General features: G+C 38.5%; 1 protein-coding gene across 2 annotated transcripts in view; it reads left to right on the top strand.

The window, feature by feature from the left end:
* ephb1 (EPH receptor B1) overlaps window positions 1-20,222 on the top strand; it is a 298,219-nt gene that overhangs the window by 362 nt on the left and 277,635 nt on the right. The gene's annotated exons all lie outside the window — the stretch shown is intronic.

Below are 20,222 nucleotides of genomic sequence, written 5' to 3'. Positions count from 1 at the left end.
ACTTCTATTTGACACTTTGGGAAATGTTTTTGTGCTTGCTGCTGCACTATGTTTGACACAAGGATGCTGGGGTGTCATACACGTGGGGATCAAGCACAGGCTTGACGAGCTTTAGTAGTTATTCCTGCATTTCTCAAAATTGCTGTTATTGTTATTATTTTGTTGAAACACTGAATGCACCACCACTTATCATTGCTAAAATGTTTCAAATAGATGTCCAAAAGCATTCACGTGTAAGGCAGCGATGGGGGGGGGGGGGGGGGGGGGATTTTCCTTTTTATTTGATCCTATGATATGACAAAATATGACAAATGATTATTGATAGAGGAGCACGCACCTGTCTCACAATACTGAGGATCAGGGTTTGAATCCTGTGTGCAGTTTGCATGTTCTCAGCAGTTAGGTTCATGGAAGACTCAAAATAGTTCTTATATGCGAGTGTGATTTGTGGATAGTTGTTTGTCTAGTGTACCCTGACCTCTCGCTCTTAGTCAGCTGGTATAGGATGCAACATACAAGATGGGTGATGAATCAATGAAAAAGGCGCAAAAAAAAACAGAATATGCTCTTGGGTTTAAAAAAAAACATTTTATAACCCGAATTCGTGGTCATATTACAGTTTGAACGAGGCATCGGTTTGCCTTTTGCGCATGTTCAAAGAATTTTGGTACAGAAAGTACTTGAAAGCAAGACTGAGATTTTTCTCAAAATTATTCACACAAACAAGTCATGATTTTCATGTTGTTGTTTTTTTCAGATTCAAAAATGTATTTCCACGTGTTTGTAAATGTTGTGTATGCATTTATCATGACTTACCATTTGTATTTTGTTGAAGTTAAATTCTGCTTGTGAGTTTGTCGAATGCGTGTTTTGGATCGGATGGCACGTGCATGAATATTTGAGGAAAAACATTACACTGTTTCAAAGATATTCACACTACACACACAGGACCTCAGATATTCACATGTTCATCCTCCATCCACAAGGGGGCAGTGAAGCGTGAAGCAGTCGTCTTCCCTTTCTCATTTAAAGTTGGAAATTGAAAAACGGAGCCTGATCCTCTATTATTTCTTTATTTAACACAAATCAGGAACCAAAATGCGACCCTAATTTGTTTCCCTTGAGCTTGCGCTGATTTGACATGATTCTCCTGATACATTTTCTTCTTCTATGCCGCGAAAGCAGCAGCGGCCAAAGAGAAAACAATAGAAGAAGATTGTCTTCCGGGTGAAGGCAAAACAAGTACTGTGTTGTTAATATTAATTTAAAAAACAAAACAACAGTTCCTCTGAAGTTTTTTTCTTCGGCTGGTTCAAATGCTTTCAAAAGGCGGTGAAAAGCCCGCCACTGCTGCTTTCCATCATATCAATCAGTCCATCTTTGTATCCCCTCCACCCTGTTTTATTTGTCACAACACGCACGGTTATCTGCGCGGGAAGCGGTCGTGTCGCCATAAGAAGCTAATGTGTCCTCTCGCCAATGTGTTTTTCATTTCCGCAAGCGGGACCCGCAGGGACACTCTGCTGTGGTCGGACATCCACAGTATCGCCTCTCATTTTATCGTGCACTTGCTCTTCCGTTTTGAAGTCAAAAGAACTCATAACGTGGCGGGATAAAAATAATGATCTGGTCCCAACTGTATGATTCTTTCCCACTGTGGCCTCTGTGTGTCCAAGTTTTGCATGCAGTTGTGGTCATTTTGTTATTGAGATTAGTGGAAGCTGTACAAAAGGGGTTGGGTGTTGCCTCTTTGAAAAAATGGTGATGTTGGGAAACAGATGGGGAGGGAAGCGGCTCCTGGGGTTACCCCGGTAACAAGGATGAAAGCGATTTCCTTGTTTGGGTCACTAATTGAAACGAGCTTGTCCCACAGGCGGGTTCAAATCTGATCTGAACTCCAATCTGTTGCTCTTTTCATCTTTTTTTTTTTTTAATTGTGTGTGCGCGCTCATGTGTGCGTGTGTCAGTGCAAAGCATTGAAAAGTCAAATTATCGCTAGCGCTCTTATCACCTTTCACATGCTAATGTGAGGCCCTGATGAGCAAGTCTTTGGTTGCAGACAAATGCACCAAAGTCGATGTTGCAAAGTAGCGGCCCATTTTATAGTTAAAAACATTAAAAATATTTTTCTTTAAATTTAGAATTAGCCTCTGAAAATACATGTACAGCACACAGTGGTACCTCTACTTACGAAATGAATTGGTTCTGGAAGAAAGTTCTTAAGTAGAAAATTTTGTAAGTAGAGACGCATTTTCCATGTAAATGCCCTAATCCGTTCCAAGCCTCCCAAAATTCAGACCTAAATGTTTTATAAAGCATAAAAATGCATCAAAACATGTAACAAATACATGTTACAATTAGATTATTGCACAATAAATGAGATTTGTGCGTAATGTAAAAAACAAAGGCTGAGTTGCAATTTTTATTTGACTTACTGTGTTTACTTTAGCTCGTAACTAGGCAACACATCTTTATTTTCTGTATAATATCACATTTCATATGCAAGTTGACTCAATGCGCTCCACACAACCAAACGCTCAATATCTAAAAGCATTGACAAACAGTACAAACAGAAGACATTCAACGTACGTTAAATTAATTTTAAGCACATTTACAACCGAAAGGTTTTTAAAGACATTTAAAATCAAAAGGAAGAAATAAAAAATAGTTTGTGTAATTACTTAAAGGGGCACGATGCAAGATTCAGAGTTTTTTGCACATTTGCGACCCCTCTGGCGAAACGTGGAATGGACCCCAGCGACGCGCACACGGCCAGGAGCGTGCGTGACTTTTCGGGCACGAGCAAACCTCCAAGTTAATCCAACAAACGTAAACACGGAGCACAACGCCTTTTTCACAGGCTTAATAATGTCGACAGAGGTAAGAAACGTATTAATCTTCAAGTTACTTTGTATGTGAAAGTCATTTTGAGTGCCAAAAAGCTTACGTAATTACAACCTTCCAAACGTAAATAGTGCGTTCCGTGAATCCGATGACATTGAGAATAGCAATACGTTGCTATTATTAGTTAGCGACGTGTGGTCGTTTTATTCTGCACTGCTAATCATAAATAGACCCTATCGTATTTTTGTTACGAAGTCTTACCTTTTGAGCAAAAAGTCAGCAAGCTGTGGGTCCCGTTTCATCCCCAGGATAGCTCTTAGCTCTTTCCACCTGACGAAGACTGCTCCTATATTTATCCGCGTCCTCCCGTGACGCTGGTCTGAAAGTTTTTTTTTTACTTCTCTTTGTCTTCCGTGGAGTCTCCATAAGGGATTGAGACGTATCGGGTGCAGGTCTCTTTAAATCCAGTCTGAATTAGCTGTCCTGTCCGTGAAGTTGAGTGAACAATCGCGAGAGCTAACAGGGACAATAGCGTGTACGCGCATGACGTCATGCTCAGAGCCACAGTTAAAGATTCCGGCCCGAACGCTCCAACAATTTTTCCGTTTACAGGAAAATAGGGACAACAGTCATTGTGCCACAGTCGTGCCTCCTGACCATTATACAATTCTTAAAACGTGCGGGTGAAAAATATGGTTATTTTAACACTCAAATTTGAGTCTAATCTTGCATCGTGCACCTTTAAGAGACTGTAGAGTGAAATTGATTTTAAAACTGCAGAAAATAACTTTGAAGAATGTGAAAAGTCATATATATACTCGTACTATATATATATATATATATATATATATATATATATATATATTAACCTGAATTTGAAAGCATTTATACTTTATACTTCACTTCCATTGGCAACTTATTCCATTTTTGTGTGCAGCATAACAGCAAAATTCCGCTTCACCATGTTTGCTTTGAAACCTTTTTTTATTTTTATTTATTTATTTATTTATTTATTTTTAATAGCTGTCTACGACCCACCAAAATGGGTCCATGACCCACTTTGGAGTCCCGACCTACCAATTTTGAACCACTGCTCTAAATTCAATGGGCTCTCTCCATTTCTCATTTCTTCAAGAGTCAATTGACAAAACTCTCAATTGTAAAAGCCATTCCTATCCTTTGCTCTTTTTGACAGTTCGAGTGTGTAATTAGACTGCATTGTTCTGAATTGAACCTTAAATGGACTCATTTCTAAAATTCTCTTAGATAATTATAATTAACATGGCCATATAAAAATGAGGACGTGGAGTCCATTAGTAAAACAGTCTGCAGCATTTCTTCTTTATCCAACTTCTTGGTGCATCTCCCTCATGTGACTGCCCCCCTCAGTCACCCCAAATTCCCCTTATCCCCCCGACCCAGCCCCCCCAAGTCTTCCTCCTGCTCTTACTTGCTCTGCGGTATGTGGTACTTGCCAGACACGGTCATAATTCTCCATTGCTTGTTTCTGTTTGCCCTTAAACCAATTAGGCTTAAATAAACCTGCTCGTTTAACAGCCTGGAACCAAAGGGATGGGGGGGAACGAACCGGGGATATGGTACAACGGGAGACTGGGCGTGGAAAGGGAGGCAAGCGAGGCGGATCGTGGAGTTTTCAGACAGGTTGTATGTATGTTTGATAAATAAGCAGAAATTGAGCAAGACTGCATAATTGCGGGAACTCTGTTATCTGACATCGACGGCTAAAGCTAAGGTACAGATTTACTCTGATGGGAGATAAGCCACAACCAGTCCCTCGGAATGCTGCGTTATAAATAGTAGTGCCTTTATGGATGTTTGTGTTGATGGACCGGTAGCTTAATTACTTTTTAGTCTCACTGGCGCCAACATCCTCAATGTCAGATTTAAAGTATTGTTGGCTTGAACCAGCAGTCTCCATATGAGTACCTTATAGTAAGGCCAGTGTTAGCCTGATGCTAATACCTGGTATTGGTACTCGCTCATCCCTAATAGTAACTAGACTAAATGTAATTTCTGGAGAAATTGCGTGGGAATGCTGAATGCCGATAGCTGAATGCTCAGATTTGAATGCATGTGGAGTGCTTATGACTTAAATTGAGAGATAAATTATTAAATTATGACTTCCTGGTTACTCTGCAATGCACTTTACCAACTGTGCCACTGAGCAGTGTAATGATGATAAGTTTTAATGTATGGAAGTGGGCGTGGAAAGTGATACTTGGAAAAAGTTCGTCTGTCCCATTGAAAATAAATGGAGAAAAGCTGATAATTCAAGTAAAATTGTGCAAATACTGTAAGTGATGTGGAATCAGATTATATATATATATATACCCCGGGAGGTGTCAATTTTTGAAGCTAGTTGAAATTTGAACAGTGTAAATTGGAAGTATTATGTGGGAGTTGTTACGCGGCAAAAAAAGTGTGGAGAATAAAAATCACAATAACATATAACTACAGAATGCAATTTGTGCATGGGAAATGCGAATAAGCGGTTCTAAAAATGCTGTGGGATTAGATTGTTGAAATTCGGGGTGTGCCAATTAGGGTGGAAGGAAAAGATAAATGTTTAAAATCTCAAAGCTTGGAAATTTCATTATCAACATCTGCAGCTTTTAATATGAAAAGTGTGGAGTTTGAGATTGTGGGCATTAATGAAACGTGGGAAATAGTTCCCAATGTTCTGAATGAGCTGAACAGTTTGAACCTTGATTTTTTTTTTTTTTATGCACGGAGGGGAAAAGTGGGAATTTTGGGAATGTGGAAAGTAATTGCCCATGTGACCAGGATGATGTCAATACAATGAAGTTGGATTGGTTTTAATCAGTGGTCAAATGTGTATGGAGAAGTGAGGCAAATACGGTATTCATGTTAAGGCTCGTTATTATTTATTCGGGATGTGCCGATATTTGACTTGTTAACAAATATCGGCATCGGCCTTTTTACAAATCTGAAGGCCAATAAAGCTGGAATCAAATTATGCCATGAAATAATTAAAAAAATAAATTGATAAATTATGTTGAAATTTTGGAAAACTAAAAAAATTACTGTAGAAAACTTTAGAAAACGTATTTATCATTTATTTATTTATTTATTTATTTATTTATTCACTGCAAACACTGGGAAGTCCCAACACTTTTTAATTTATTAAAAATAATACTTGAAAAAAATGTAGAAATTATGTTGACATTTTGGAAAACTTTATTTACAGTAGAAAACTTTAGAAAATGTATTTATTTATTTATTTACTGCAAACACTGGGAGGTCCCAACACTTTTTCATTTGTATATATATATAAATAATAATAATAATAATAATAATAATAAAATGAATACATTTAGAAATTGTTGAAATTTTGGAAAACTTTATTTACAGTAGAAAACTATTTACTTGCTTGCTTAGTTTTGAATTTAGCTTATCACATGCTGATGACCCTGGAAGTTCCCTACATTTTCTACAATTTCTGTTAAAATTTTTAATTAAACAAAACAGTCTATTATTTATATGTTTAAAATTAAAAGAAAAGTTTATTATTATTATTATTTTGTACACTATTATTTTCTCTTTTACTGCAAATGATATCTGCTTGAAATATGAGTTATCGGCCTCCTTGACGACTAATAATCGGTATCGGTCCTGAAAAAAAACGTATCGGTCTATCATTATTATTTATACACAACTACTGCTCCAAAGATGTTGAAATCCCGTAATGTTTAGTGAATTGAGGGTGTGGGGGGAGGGGTTCCCTGTGAAATTTAATAGTTTTTTTTTTTTGCCTTGGCTTCTTTTCATAAGGTTTGTAGAAATTGGTTTAGTGTTTTTTTAAGTTATCCTGCTAATTAATGAGTAACCAACAAGTCCCTAGTTCTGTAAATGCCGTTTTATGTATGATTTTACCAATTGTGTAAAAAAAAAGAAAAGAAAAAAAAAGTCATCCCTGTTGAGCTTAACGGATGCGAGCGCCGTCTCTGTCCTTATTTACAGAGTCCAATGAAGTTCAGCATCTCACTCAACTGTTCTTTCTGCTTCAGGCTGTATCACTCAAAAGACTCAAGTTGATTTTGCCCACAGGCGCTACCGCTGAGACCACCTGACGCAGAATTCAATTTTGTACCGCTGTGTGTGTAATGTACAGTTAGTTGCCTGCCTTGTTGGCAGCGCGCTAAAGCCATTACGGTGAGCAGGGGCAGCAGACATGGCCTCATTCCGTAATGGAACCTTATTTTGCCCGCAGTGAAAAGACCACCAGTGTTCAGGTGCAACTTGTTGTAAATGTGACGCATGTTGTGTAAAAAAAGTACTAGCCTCATATGCGGGCAGGTGCCGGAGTTTGAACTAATGGCGTGCGTGCAGGTTCGTTTCATCACAATATCATTTTTCACATTTTTTTTTTTCTGCAGCATTGACGTGAACTGGTACTCCTCACTCACTATCCCGGTTTCCGCACCACTCTGAAACACTACATGTATATGCGCACATACATACACGCACGGTGCCCCTTGCAGCTCACTTTACCCCAGAGACATCCGAGCCCTCGGAAGGCCAGATGGTGGATGCTAGTTGGGGGCGTGTGTGCATGTGTGTGTGCATATTTTACATTTACAATCTGTGTATGTTGCAGTGTGCATTTTCAAGGGACAGCGGGGAGCACGATAGCAGTATCTGCAGTTCTGTATGGACTCAAGTGTTTTACGGTCCAATAAATACAGCATGGTTCTTTTTATGGGCTTTGTCATTTTCTTTTACTATTTTTTTAAATTATCAAAACTGGTGAATTGTTCCAAAATGGCAAATATAGTAAAATATAGTCAACCTGGTCAACAAATAGAGTTGAACCTCGCATTGGAAATGAACCTTTTTACAAACTTAGAAGTTAAGCACAACATTTTTTGTCACGTTACGTACATTTCATTATGTGACCGCATCATGCTGTTTTTTTTTTTTTTTTTTTTTTTGTAACTCTAAATTAGACCTTAGAGTGACTTAAAGATTATGGTTGGCTGTTAACTGTCATGACTAGGGTCACGCAAGGGTTATGACTAGGGTCATGCAAGCGTTAATGTCATGACTAGCATCATGTAAGGGTTATGTTTACTGTCATGACTAGGGTCATGCAAGGGTTATGCTTAATGTCATGACTAGGGTCATGCAAGGGTTATGTTTACTGTCATGACTAGGGTCATGCAAGGGTTATGTTTACTGTCATGACTAGGGTCATGCAAGGGTTATGTTTACTTTCATGACTAGGGTCATGCAAGGGTTATGTTTACTGTCATGACTAGGGTCATGCAAGGGCTATGCTTAATGTCATGACTAGGGTCATGCAAGGGTTATGCTTGGGCCATGCAAGGGTCATGGTTGGGTCATGACCGTGTGGTCAAGTGTCTGTTTTGAACTGAGGTCAAGTGTCTGTTTTGAACTGATGTAACCAGCATCTAGTTTCAACTGATAAGACACTATGTGATGTTAGAAGTTATGTGATGTCAGGAATCTTTAATCTCTTCATCTGGTCAACAGCCAATCAGATAATTCCATGTCAGCCCTGTTATCCACATGTCTAGCCCAGCCAATCAGATCAATTCGCTGTCTATATAAACCAGACTGAGAAGTGTGTGTTTTGTCGGATTATTACCTCTGTTCCTCTGCACAACTCTCGTTGTTTCTCGTCTAGTCAAGTTTGTTCCACGTCTCTCGATGTGAATAAATAGTTAAGGTCTTATTTGTGTCTGCGTTTTTGGGATCCAACCTCAGCACATAACAGATGCCCCAAAGCCCCAAATATATCAATTGAAACAACTCTATATTAGTATTAATAATATTATATTTTTGTTTACAATTATGCCGATTTTGTAATTGTTGAGTGTAATAATTGAAATTGTAATTGAATTTCGATTAATTGCACAGCCCTAGATTGGAACGTCTCTTGTCCGGTCAAGTAATTGTCAGTTTGACAATTGTCAGGTTGCTCTGATGAAGGTACAGTATCGGTTTACCATTTCAAAGCGTATCCTGGTGAATGGAGTCCACCTTTACCACCTTTTGTGTCTTTCTGCAATCCGTTCCAGACTACAATTAATTTGCTCTTTCTCTATATGTGGCAGACTTTATGTTCCTGACTGTTGTTTTCCAATGTCTTCTCCACATTCCTCCATTGATAGATTATAGCCACAGAGATGCTATCAGGTTAAACCCGCCTTCCCTCATGTTGCTCGGACCTTATCGTGGCAGGTGGCTTCGAGTGCGCATAAGGTGTAAGTCCCTATCGGTTCAATCTCTAGAAAGAGTAAGTAAGACTCACTGCATCGCTACCCGTCGAGATACATTGCTGCGCAGGAGCAAGGGGCCAGTGTGTTGTGGGTGTGTAGCCTCAAACTGTGCGAGTCATTTGTTTCCTGGTAAACCCACGGGAGCACAACATGAGCACAAAACAAACAAACAAACAAAAAAAAACAAAAAAAAAACGAAAGACACACTTGTCAATTCTATTTGATGCATGCACAACCTCAAGAGTTAACCCCTCGGAGATGCATTTGCTGGAAAATGGCAGTGCTAAAAAAAATTGATTGGGCCAGCTCGGCGAGCGTTTTTTTTTTTTTTTTTTTTTTTAGACAACAGGAAAGCTATTTCTTCAATATGTGTTGAGCAGAGAGTCAAGAAGATTTTGCTTCTAATTGTTCATGAAGTGTGACTCAATGCTAATTGCTATGGATGCACCCCAATCTCTGTAAGTTGCTTGTAATCAATATTCTTATACAGTAGCAAATTTCATTTGGCCACCCTTCCTGGAACCGCATAATCTTCTATCTATTGACCGTTTTTCACTAACTCCATTTCATAAATGCAGTCAAGATATCCTTCTAGACTCGTTGCTCCCAGGGAGTTTTTTTTTTTTCTGCATAAACTTAACTCATTCACTGCCGTTGACAAGTATACTTGTCAATTGTTTTTTTTTAGAGCGGTGCTAAATGGGGACGAATCTGATTATGCTCCACTGTAAATATCAAACTTGGAAACAACTTTACTGATGCCCAACCACCGGTAGATGACATCATTGCCCCATTTTATACGAAATAAACACAGTTTCAGAGTCCATGGGAGAAATGGCTGTATTTTGGCAAACCTACATTTTTCTAATGTCAATTATAAAAGAACGGGACGGGGCAAAAAGTAGGGAGTCTATTCTGTTATTTGGTAGATTCGGTTTATATATAATTATTGAATGTAATATCACGTGAGTATTGAAAATTTCTAAAATGACTGGATGTGAATGAGTTTTAAATAAAATGGTGGTGCAAGACCACATTTCCCCTTCAGCTTATGGGTTTTCCTTTTTTGGGAATAAAACATTTCTCATCCTTGCTTATACCGAAGTTTACGTTAACCCTCCTTCCTTTTGGCTACTATTAAGGCCGTGCTTTATAAGGTTGTCAGGAAACTGTCAGCAGTGAGTGATGGGAAGGAAATATTGTAGTTGTGAAGCAAACAGCTTCTTGAAGATTTGTTTTTGAGTCTGGGTCAGAGTTGTTTGTCGACTGATAGGCTCAAGTTTAAGATGATTACAGGGGTCCGTGGTTTGCGGCGATGTTCCGTTCCTATGCTGGCGATGTAACCCGAAATAAGTCGAAATGAGCTGTTGTCTATCACAGATAGGCATGGCCCGATATTAGATTCTGATGTTAGGATAAACGAAATACTCCAGAAATATTGCAGTATTATGGCATCATGGTAGTAAAAAAAAATACAATTCTGAAATGACCTTTTTAAAATAATAATTGGGTAAACAAAAATAGCATTTTTTAAATCCAATAAATGCTTTTTTATTTTTAAACAAAATATAGAATATTTTGTACAGAAGAAATGTGTACCATGTTGACGTTAAATAAATAAATAAATAAATAAATAAATATATATATATATATATATATATATATATATATATATATAGTAACATAGTTCTTCTGTTAGAATTATTCTTAAGTCCCAGTGTCCCATCACTAGTGAGTTATTTTTAGAATAGACCGTGGGGTAATTATAACGTGGGCTCCTCATTTTGTCCTTGGAGCTAACTAGTACCCGCTGGCATTATTCAAAATAAATAAATAAATAAATAATATTTAGGTGGGCGGCACGGTGAATGAGTGGTTAGCCCGTCCGCCTCCCAGTTCTGACGACTCGGGTTCGAGTCCAGGCTCCGGCCTTCCTGGGTGGAGTTTGCATGTTCTCCCTGTGCCTGCGTGGGTCTTCTCCGGGTGCTCCGGTCTCCTCCCACATTCCAAAGACATGCATGGCAGGTTAATTGGGCGCTCCGAATTGTCCCGAGGTGTGCTTATGAGTGTGGATGGTTGTTTGTCTCTGTGTTCCCTGCGATTGGCTGGTAACCAGATCAGGGTGTCAAACATTAATATTTTGCCTATAATAAATTTGATGTTTTCATTATTTTTAATGTACAGTTAGTACCTTTAAAAACACATTTTGCAACTTGCTGTCGACTGAAAATGACATCACAAGGGCTCCGGTAACCAATCACAGCTCAGCTTGTGAATGTCACATGACCAAACCTAGAAAACAGGTGAGCTGTGATTGGTTATCTGAGCCCTTGTGATGTCATTTTCAGTCGACAACGAGTTGCAAAATGTGTTTTTAAAGGTACTATTTGTACGAAAAAAATAAAGTATAAAATTTATTATAGACAAAATGTTAACTTTTTATTGCTATAATGGACTAAATAAGTGAAGTATCCCTTTAAAATAAACTTGAGTTGATTAATTCCATACACCGGCAGCCCATTGAAAACAGATACAATGCTGCCATCTGCTGGCCATAGTTAGTGGGTGTTTTTGATTTCATTGATATATATATATATATATATATATATATATATATATATATATATATATATATATATATATATATATATATATATATGTATGTATAATATCAACGTCCAAGTGCAGCGCAACCGTGTCAATGAGTTATGAAATCAAAAACACCCACTAACTACACATATATATATATATATATATATATATATATATATATATATATATATATATATATATATATATATATATATATATATATATATAAAAATATATATATATATATATATATAAGTAGTATAGTAGTAGTATAAAAGTAGTTGACGTCACTTAACGTTTATGGCGGCATACATCGTGATTTTACTAAACGTTATTAAACGTTTTTGGTGGTCAAAGAGATAATCATAATAAAGCAGCCCAGAGGACGCTCCAGCAATAGCGTAAAGAAATTAAAAATGTATTGTAATAGGGCCGACATTATGCTTGTAGGTGGAAGCTGTTGCATTTATGATTAAAAATAAGTATTTCTCATCATGCACACGCACGTGCAACATCGCCTCATGCCCCCCCTCCTGCCTTGTTACTGATTTATATGAGGTGGACTTATTTGTTGTTCCCCAAAAGGGAGACTCGCCCCTGCAATGTAATTGGGCTACATATGCACACTGTGACTTTCCCCGAGACGCACGCACGCACGCACGCACGCACGCACGCACGCACATTGCTGTGATTTGTAGAGAGGAAATGAGCAGAGACAGAGCTAAGGGCCCGCAGCCCGAGGCCATGTGTCATTATTAATGAGTAAGTGCCTGCGCGGCGCCCAGGTTCAGGACGTGTGCGCATATTTCAGCGTTCACCTGGCCCTCTCCTCAACATAAATATCATCTCTTATTAAGGGATCTCGGCCAAAGCGTAAAGAAATTGTCCTCGTATGCGTGTGAATCATAATGGTGACGTGGGAAAAAAAAACAATGAAGTGTCCGTTGGGTGCGAAACGGAATGCCAGCATCTGATTTGAACAATGAAGGGCCGCTAAGTAGTTAGCTGCAATGTGAGGACTATTTTTTTTTTTTTTATCCATTTAATTTCACCTTCATAACACCGTATGCCAATACCTGCCAGGCCTGCTGTCCACTTGTGCAGCTGGATAAGAGGATGCTGTGTTTTGCAGGTAATTAACTATTGATTTGAAGTGTAGCGTGACGGGAAACGAGTGCCAGCATCTTGATTTATAAGCGCTTGCTAGGCTGACACCTGTAAAGTGCAACAGATGAGTTGAAAGAAAACTTTTGCACCTGAAAAGTCATCATTGTTCCTAGCTGACTTTGAATGGGCTACTGATTGTCTGAGCAAAATACTGTTCATCATGCTTTTTAGGGTTTTGTGATGAGTTGTGATAATATTGATTCAGGAATTTAAAAAAAAATCTATTTAATTGAATGGGCGTCAATTATTTCCAGTTTTATGCTATTTGTGGGCCTTATCCTCCGCAAATATGGGGGGGGGGGTCCACTATAGTGTGGTATACTGTGGTTTTAATAAGTCAGGCATGAAGGAGGAGGGACGAAGATAAGAGCATACACAGATATATTTTTGCTATTGTCCTATCTTTTTATACTATGTGCTATGTACATTGCACAAACCCCCCCCCAAAAAAAAAAAACCCAAAAAAAAACATAGTGCCAGTGGGTACTAGTTAGCCCCAAGGACAGCATAAGTAGCCTGTTCTTCGAAATGTGACTTACTAAAAAGAATTAAGACTGAAGAAGAATGTTAAAATTGTTTGTTGTTTGTTTGATTCTTTCTTTCTTTCTTTCTTTCTTTCTTTCTTTCTTTCTTTCTTTCTTTCTTTCTTTCTTTCTTTCTTTCTTTCTTTTTAACATGGTACACGATTCTTAATGTACAAAATATTTTCTTCTTTAAAAATAAATAAATAAATACATTGTGTTCATAGGGAAAAGGGTTGTTTTATTTACTCAAATATTAAAAAATAAAATACATTTTAACGTTGTAATTTCAATGAAGTGACACTGCAATAATCCTATTCTCTGATTAATAATAGAAAAAAAAAAGTTTTTGGGGGGGAAATTCTAAACATCCATCCATCCATCCATTTTCTTGACCGCTGCCAGCCAATCACAGAGATTCTGAACATGTTTCCGCATTTTTAATTATGGTTATTGAAGGTTTTTTTTTTTTTTGTCTGCATTTTTTTTTTTCTTCTCAATTTTCCCATTGCATTTCAGTGTGCATCAATTATGTGCAGATTTTCCCTACTTTTGTTGGCACTTATTATGTCCATATTTAATAAAATCTCATTCACTCCCAGCCATTTTCACAGAAGCAATCCCCTTCGCTCCCGGCTGTTTTACTGGATTTTAACTGAGGCCCACAGGATATTGTGTTCTGTTTCTATAAAACATGGAACCTACCAAAAGAAAAACAAGTATATTTCTATCTGTTTCCGTTTTGCAGCAATTAGCATTCGAATATACCTAGGTCTCATCAGTATTCACAAATCTATTTAGAATTGTGAGTAATTGAGCTTTTTTTTCAACATGATCCTAGTTGATCTCCCTACTCTGCTGCTCCGTTTGTGCAATAACTACCATTTCTTCAACCGTTCTTTGCAGTTGAGAGACTGCATCAATGCCTTCTGTATGCTCTAGCATAAAAAAACGTATAATTACGTCTTTGGGACACTTAAAACATTTAAAATAGAACGTATTTATACGTTGTTGGGAGCAAAGGAGTTAAAATGACATTTTTGTCAAACATCTGGTTAGGAATAGGAAGTGATCCTATGTGGCCCCTCGGTAGCACTGATGAAAAACTGCGGCCCCCTCCCTCATTTAAGTTACCCATCCCTGGCCTACAATACTCATTTGAATTCTACCGACATGTTGATGATGTCATCGGGTGTGCATCAGTGTGAAAACAGCTTCCCGCATGTATGACCATGTAGGCGTTTCTGGTCATACGTGCGACTACGGTGCACAGTCACGCGTTCTTATTGTTTTGCTGGCTGCTCGGGAACAACCAGAGGAGTAGTTGGTGTTCATTCATTTTATTTTTTGGCCCGGGGTCCATATTCTATTGGATAGGCTTCCATCGTTATTGTCGTAAATGGTCTCTATTCTATGATGGTCCATTTTCAATCTTACATTGTATCTCAAGGTCCCAATTTTGCTTCATAGACATGACAAATCTACACAGGTTAAATATTACTGAATATGCACAAGTGGGTGTTGATGGAAGACAGTTGCATTCTTTCGAGTCACTCTCCCCCTGCTGTGTCGTCCTCTACTATGTGTGGTTCATTATTTCCGATACAAAAAAAAAAAAAAAAAAAAGAGGACAAGGATTAGGACTCATTTGTGAGAGGACAAAGCGAGAGAAGAAGGACAGACTCGTATCTGCTTACGATCTCCTCGCTGCTAATGAGGAAGCTGGTGGCTCGGGCTGCTAAGCCTTGAGCACAGTCCGCATCTGCCTGCACGCATCTGGGAGTTCATCTCCTCGGATGGCTGCAGGGAGCGTGATTTGCCTCTTTTTTTTTTTTTTCTTTTATATTTACACTAATCTCATCATCAGTGAGTAATGTCGGGAGCAGTGTTTATGTTAGTGTGGAAAGAAACTGCTGTTACCTCCATGAGAGATTGTCCTGATGATGCAACTGCTGTATTTTCTGAAACTGAAGTCGACCAGGATGAGCTCTTGGTACGTACGTTGCAAAAAAAAATTTGTTCTCTTTGAGAGGCATATCACAGCATATGATTTCATCGCAATTTTATCCTGTTATCCTAGCAGACTGTTAGCTAGAATAGCATTGCTAATTGTAGCACAAAACTAAAAAATAGCTAGCCACTAGCCAACTGCATACCCTCTCTATTTTTTTTTTCTTTCTTCCTTCTCACTTAGTGTTATTCACATTTTGGGTTGCTTTCATTCGGTGTTCAATCCAAAATTAATCGAGTAATCGATTATCAAATAAATCTACAACTATTTTAATAATCGAGTAATCATTTGGAGCCATTTTTAAATTTAAAATTGTCTAAATCCACTGATTTCAGCATATCAGTAATTGTTGTTACATTCAATAATTGTGCACGGATTTATGTAGTACTTTATGATAAAAGAGGTGGCAAACAGGTCCAGAAAGATTTGCTTTAGCCCTTTAGCACTTCTCGCTAACTGTTTCCGTTTTTGTGCTAGCTAACAGGTAAACAAGCAGCATAGGAGCTAGCTAGGGAGCTAGATGGGCTAAAGCCAAACTGTGGCAGGGTTTTTACTTTCTGGACCTGAAATTTGCCACCTCTGAAGAAGACTGTTTAATCAAAATAAGACATTCGCAAACATTTTTACTTTGGAAAACAATGACCGAACTGGTAACATAGTCAAACCACCCCCGCCCCCCCACACACATTTTTTTTTTTTGTGTTACTCTACAAATAGGAAATAACCACCAATCACTGGTTAATAAACAGTAATCTTTTTTTTTTTAAAGGCTTTTGTAATACTCTTTATTACAAAATTATATTGAATCGGATTAGTCAAGATTAATCAATTCTAAGAAAAATATTCAATAGTGACAGAACTAATTTCTAAGTTATTTTGCAAGGTTATAAGAAAAGTTCTTCTTAACAGAAGAAGGATGAAGTTACTTGTCCAAGTATTTGGCCAACTAAAGATTCCACCCCAATTAAAACGGCACCATCTGTCCATTTTCAAAATCTTGGGTTGTACTTCATGAACCAGCAAGTAGCCTTCTAACCAATAAATACATGGTTAGACAAATAATCACAATGTTCTACAAATTTGTTTCATTTCTACTTTCGTTGCCGGTACTGAGTTATCGTTAAAGACAAACATTCTAATATTGGATCTAATTAGATTACGTAGGTGTAACTAATGAAGAGTGTTGAGATTGTAATTTGCTTTCAAGTGAGCAAATCTGCCAGACCATAATAAAGGCTTTGACTTTTCCTTGTAATCTTACTAAACACAGTAATTAGCAACACATCTGCCATTATCTATCACGTCGAATGTGAGGTGTTTCAGGGTCCGTTGAGCAGTTTAAAATTCTATATAATGTGTTGCCTCACCCTCCGTGGCTTATTCCTCTTTAGCTTCCATCTCCCGCCTCCTCATATTTAAGGCGGTGTGCTTTTGATGTCAGCTTCACACTCTATTAGATACCAAGTCATCAGCTTGACAGGAACGTCTGCGTGCAGTCGGCCCCCTTGCGTGGGAGTTTGGGAGACGTGAAATCACGAGACACACCGAAATGTCCTTTATAGCACAGTCTTGGATTTGAACGCCGTGCAGAGTAACAGAGTTGATGATTTCCCAGAAGCGAGCGAGTTAATAACCTCTCAGGGGAGTAAATGCAATTAATTACTTTACTCGATAACATCAGTCGACGTGGTTTAATGTTTGTCTTATTGATTTGTCTGGGTTTCGTGTATTGCTGGACAGATAAATGTTTTACACAAGTAAAAGTAAGCTCATGAGTCTTCTTCTCCTGAAGACTTCCGTACATTTCCCCGCCACTCTTACGAGGTGCTCCCCCTAGTGGCCCGCCAAATAATTGCTAAGTAATGAACACGGGCGCCGTCATAGTGGCTTGTATATTAACGACAAATATTGATTACTTGGCGTAGGCGTGTCGATAATCTATCGGGAGACAAAGTATCACGATTTATCGCAATATAGATATATCATCACAATCCTATTATACAGTTAGGGGCTTAAAAATTGATCAATGAATAATGTTGCCTGAATGCAGCTGAATCAATCGGATACCTTTGTTTTCCTTCTTTAGACAGGGAACTAGTTAAGTTTGACTCAAGAGTGTCTCTGCTGGTTGCATCTCTGTTGTACACTCAATTTTTCCTCAGTCAATTATATACACAATAGATGAAATTTATTTTTTCCTTGCTAGCAAGGAGAGCACTTTATTACTGCAAAATGACATCGGTTCAGAATTAGTTTGATTCAAGCTTTTTTTTCAGGTTTTCCTTTAGTGATAGACATCCAACCATCCATTTTCTTGACCGCTTATTCCTCACAAGGGTTGTGGGGGGTGCTGGAGCCTATCCCAGCTGGCTATGGGCAGTAGGCGGGGTACACCCTGAACTGGTTGCCAGCCAATCACAGGGCACACAGAGACGAACAACCACCCACATGCACAAGCACACCTAGGAACAATTCGGAGCGCCCGATTAACCTGCCATGCATGTCTTTGGAATGTGGGAGGAGACCGGAGTACCCGGAGAAGACCCACGCAGGCACGGGGAGAACATGCAAACTCCACCCTGGAAGGCCGGAGCCTGGACTCGAACCCGAGTCCTCAGTGATAGACATATGGCCTAAAAAAAAACAAAAAAACAACTGTTAACAATTAATGTTGTTGAAATGTTTTGAAGCATATGTTTATTGAAGATGCTTTGTTGTTGTTATTATTATTATTATTATTATTAATTTATTTTTTGGGTAATATTCTTATTCAATATACAGTGATACCTCGGCTGACGAACGCTTAAGCTCACGAACTTTTCGCCTCAAGATCATTACATTCGCGAGCATATAGTCTCTGTTGACGAACTCGTTTTCGGCGGACGAACCAAACCACGCGATCGAACGGCACCACGGTGGCGGCCACGAGAAGCTGACGCACGCTCACGGCGTCCCAGTTCGTCACCCCCTTTCTTTTAGTGCGGACGCGGTTTGTGTTTGATAGACATTTTGGACCATATTGAGTGTACTTTTGCTATTATGGGACCGAAAAAGACCCCACCACAGGCTAGTGTTAAGCCTAATGCTGCGTTCTCACCAAAAGCGAGGGACGGCGAGGGACGGCGGCGCGTTTGCATTGTAGTCAATGGAGTTCGCGCCACTAAAAAAAGCGAAAGTGCTATCACGTACCTCAAAAAAGGAGAAAATAGTGCCACGGCAGTTTAGTCCCAGGAAAGAGGTGAAAGTAGTTGGCGATGCTCACTTTTTGTTGACTCGCTAAAGTGCTCCACTTCCTTGTTCACCAAGGGACACGCCTCCTCCGCTCCGGTGAGCACGAAAGAGCGAATGAGCGGCAACCGTTCCATAAACGCTCGCGAATGAAGTAATCTACCATTGCTACCATCCTTAAGAACTACCATCACAAAGGTAAATAAAACGACTTTATTATGCAGTACAGTTTATTTCTTTAATTACAATACAATAGCACATTTATTATACATATATTTTTGTGTAGTTTTAAGGCTTTTTTAGTAGAAAATTATATGTTTTATAGGGACCTGGGAACGGATTATTCTCATTTTAATGGTTTCTTATGGGAAATAAATGTTGGGAAGACAAACTTTTCGACTTACACACACTTTCTGGGAACCAATTATGTTCGTGAGCTGAGGTATCACTGTACCGTATTTTCCGCACTATAAGGCGCACCTAAAAGTCTGCAATTTTTTCAAAAGCTGATCATGCGCCTTATAATCCAGTGCGCCTTATATATGGGTCAATATTGAGCCGCAACAGGTCTCGCTGTCAAGACGCTATCGGTGACCCTGCACGATCGGTGAAGCGCATGCGCAGAAGATCCCGCCATCTTGGTTCACTAGCTAATACTAATACTTTACCTCAGAGAAAATAATAAAACAGCTGTTTATTCATTTTGGGAGTGAATGGAGTTGTCAGAAAGCTGCTTTGTAATCTATTAATAAAGTTTGACTGACCTATCTGACTGATTTGTTGACATTCCCTTTAGCGCAGCACCATCTAATGGATGCACAACGTAACCCCAGCCTCTACCGTAGCGCCTTATAAATGGAAAAAGTTTAAAAATATGTCATACATTGAAGGTGCGCCTTATAATGCGGAAAATACGGTACCTTTTTATTTCTAACATTCTCACAAGAAGTTCATGGAGCTCCCAGGGTCATTAGCATGTTTTAAAAAGTTGAATGAAAATGTAAACTAGTAAATAGTTCCCTATTGTAAATAATGTTTTGCCAAATTTGAAAATATATGAAATGTTGAATTTTTGCTTATAATGTCCAGTTAGTCCCCAGGGTCAGCAGCAAGCATCTCTTACGAATGAACTGAAAATGTAAATAATTAGTCCCTCAAGTTAATGCAGTTTTTAAATTTGATCTATTATCAGCCGTCAGATTTTTTTTTTTAAAAAAGGCCGATGCCGCTATTTGTCAAAATGATGAATATCGGCCAATATTCCATTTCTGTCTTTCCTAGTCGCCTGGCTTTAAAGGTGGCGTACTGGATAAGTATGGGGCGTAATTAACATTAAAATATTCTATTTACAATTAATTTAATTAACATTAAAATATTCTATTTGTGAGAGAGAGAGAGGCAGTGAGGACTATCAATCAAATCTCAGATGTTTTTAAAAGAGGAGAGGAAAAGAAATCTTTCACACCTCATACACTCCCGAAGTAAACAATTCTTTACATCCATTTTCACATTGAAAAAGCTGCTTCATAAGTGAGGTGAGACGCCTCAGCACTCTCCCCATAGGACAAGGTCATC

This window comes from Festucalex cinctus, chromosome 1, assembly GCF_051991245.1.
Source record: "Festucalex cinctus isolate MCC-2025b chromosome 1, RoL_Fcin_1.0, whole genome shotgun sequence".
Classification (NCBI taxonomy): Eukaryota; Metazoa; Chordata; class Actinopteri; order Syngnathiformes; family Syngnathidae; genus Festucalex; species Festucalex cinctus.
The sequence above is the reverse complement of the archived record's forward strand: the minus strand, read 5'-3'. Positions and strand labels throughout refer to the sequence as shown.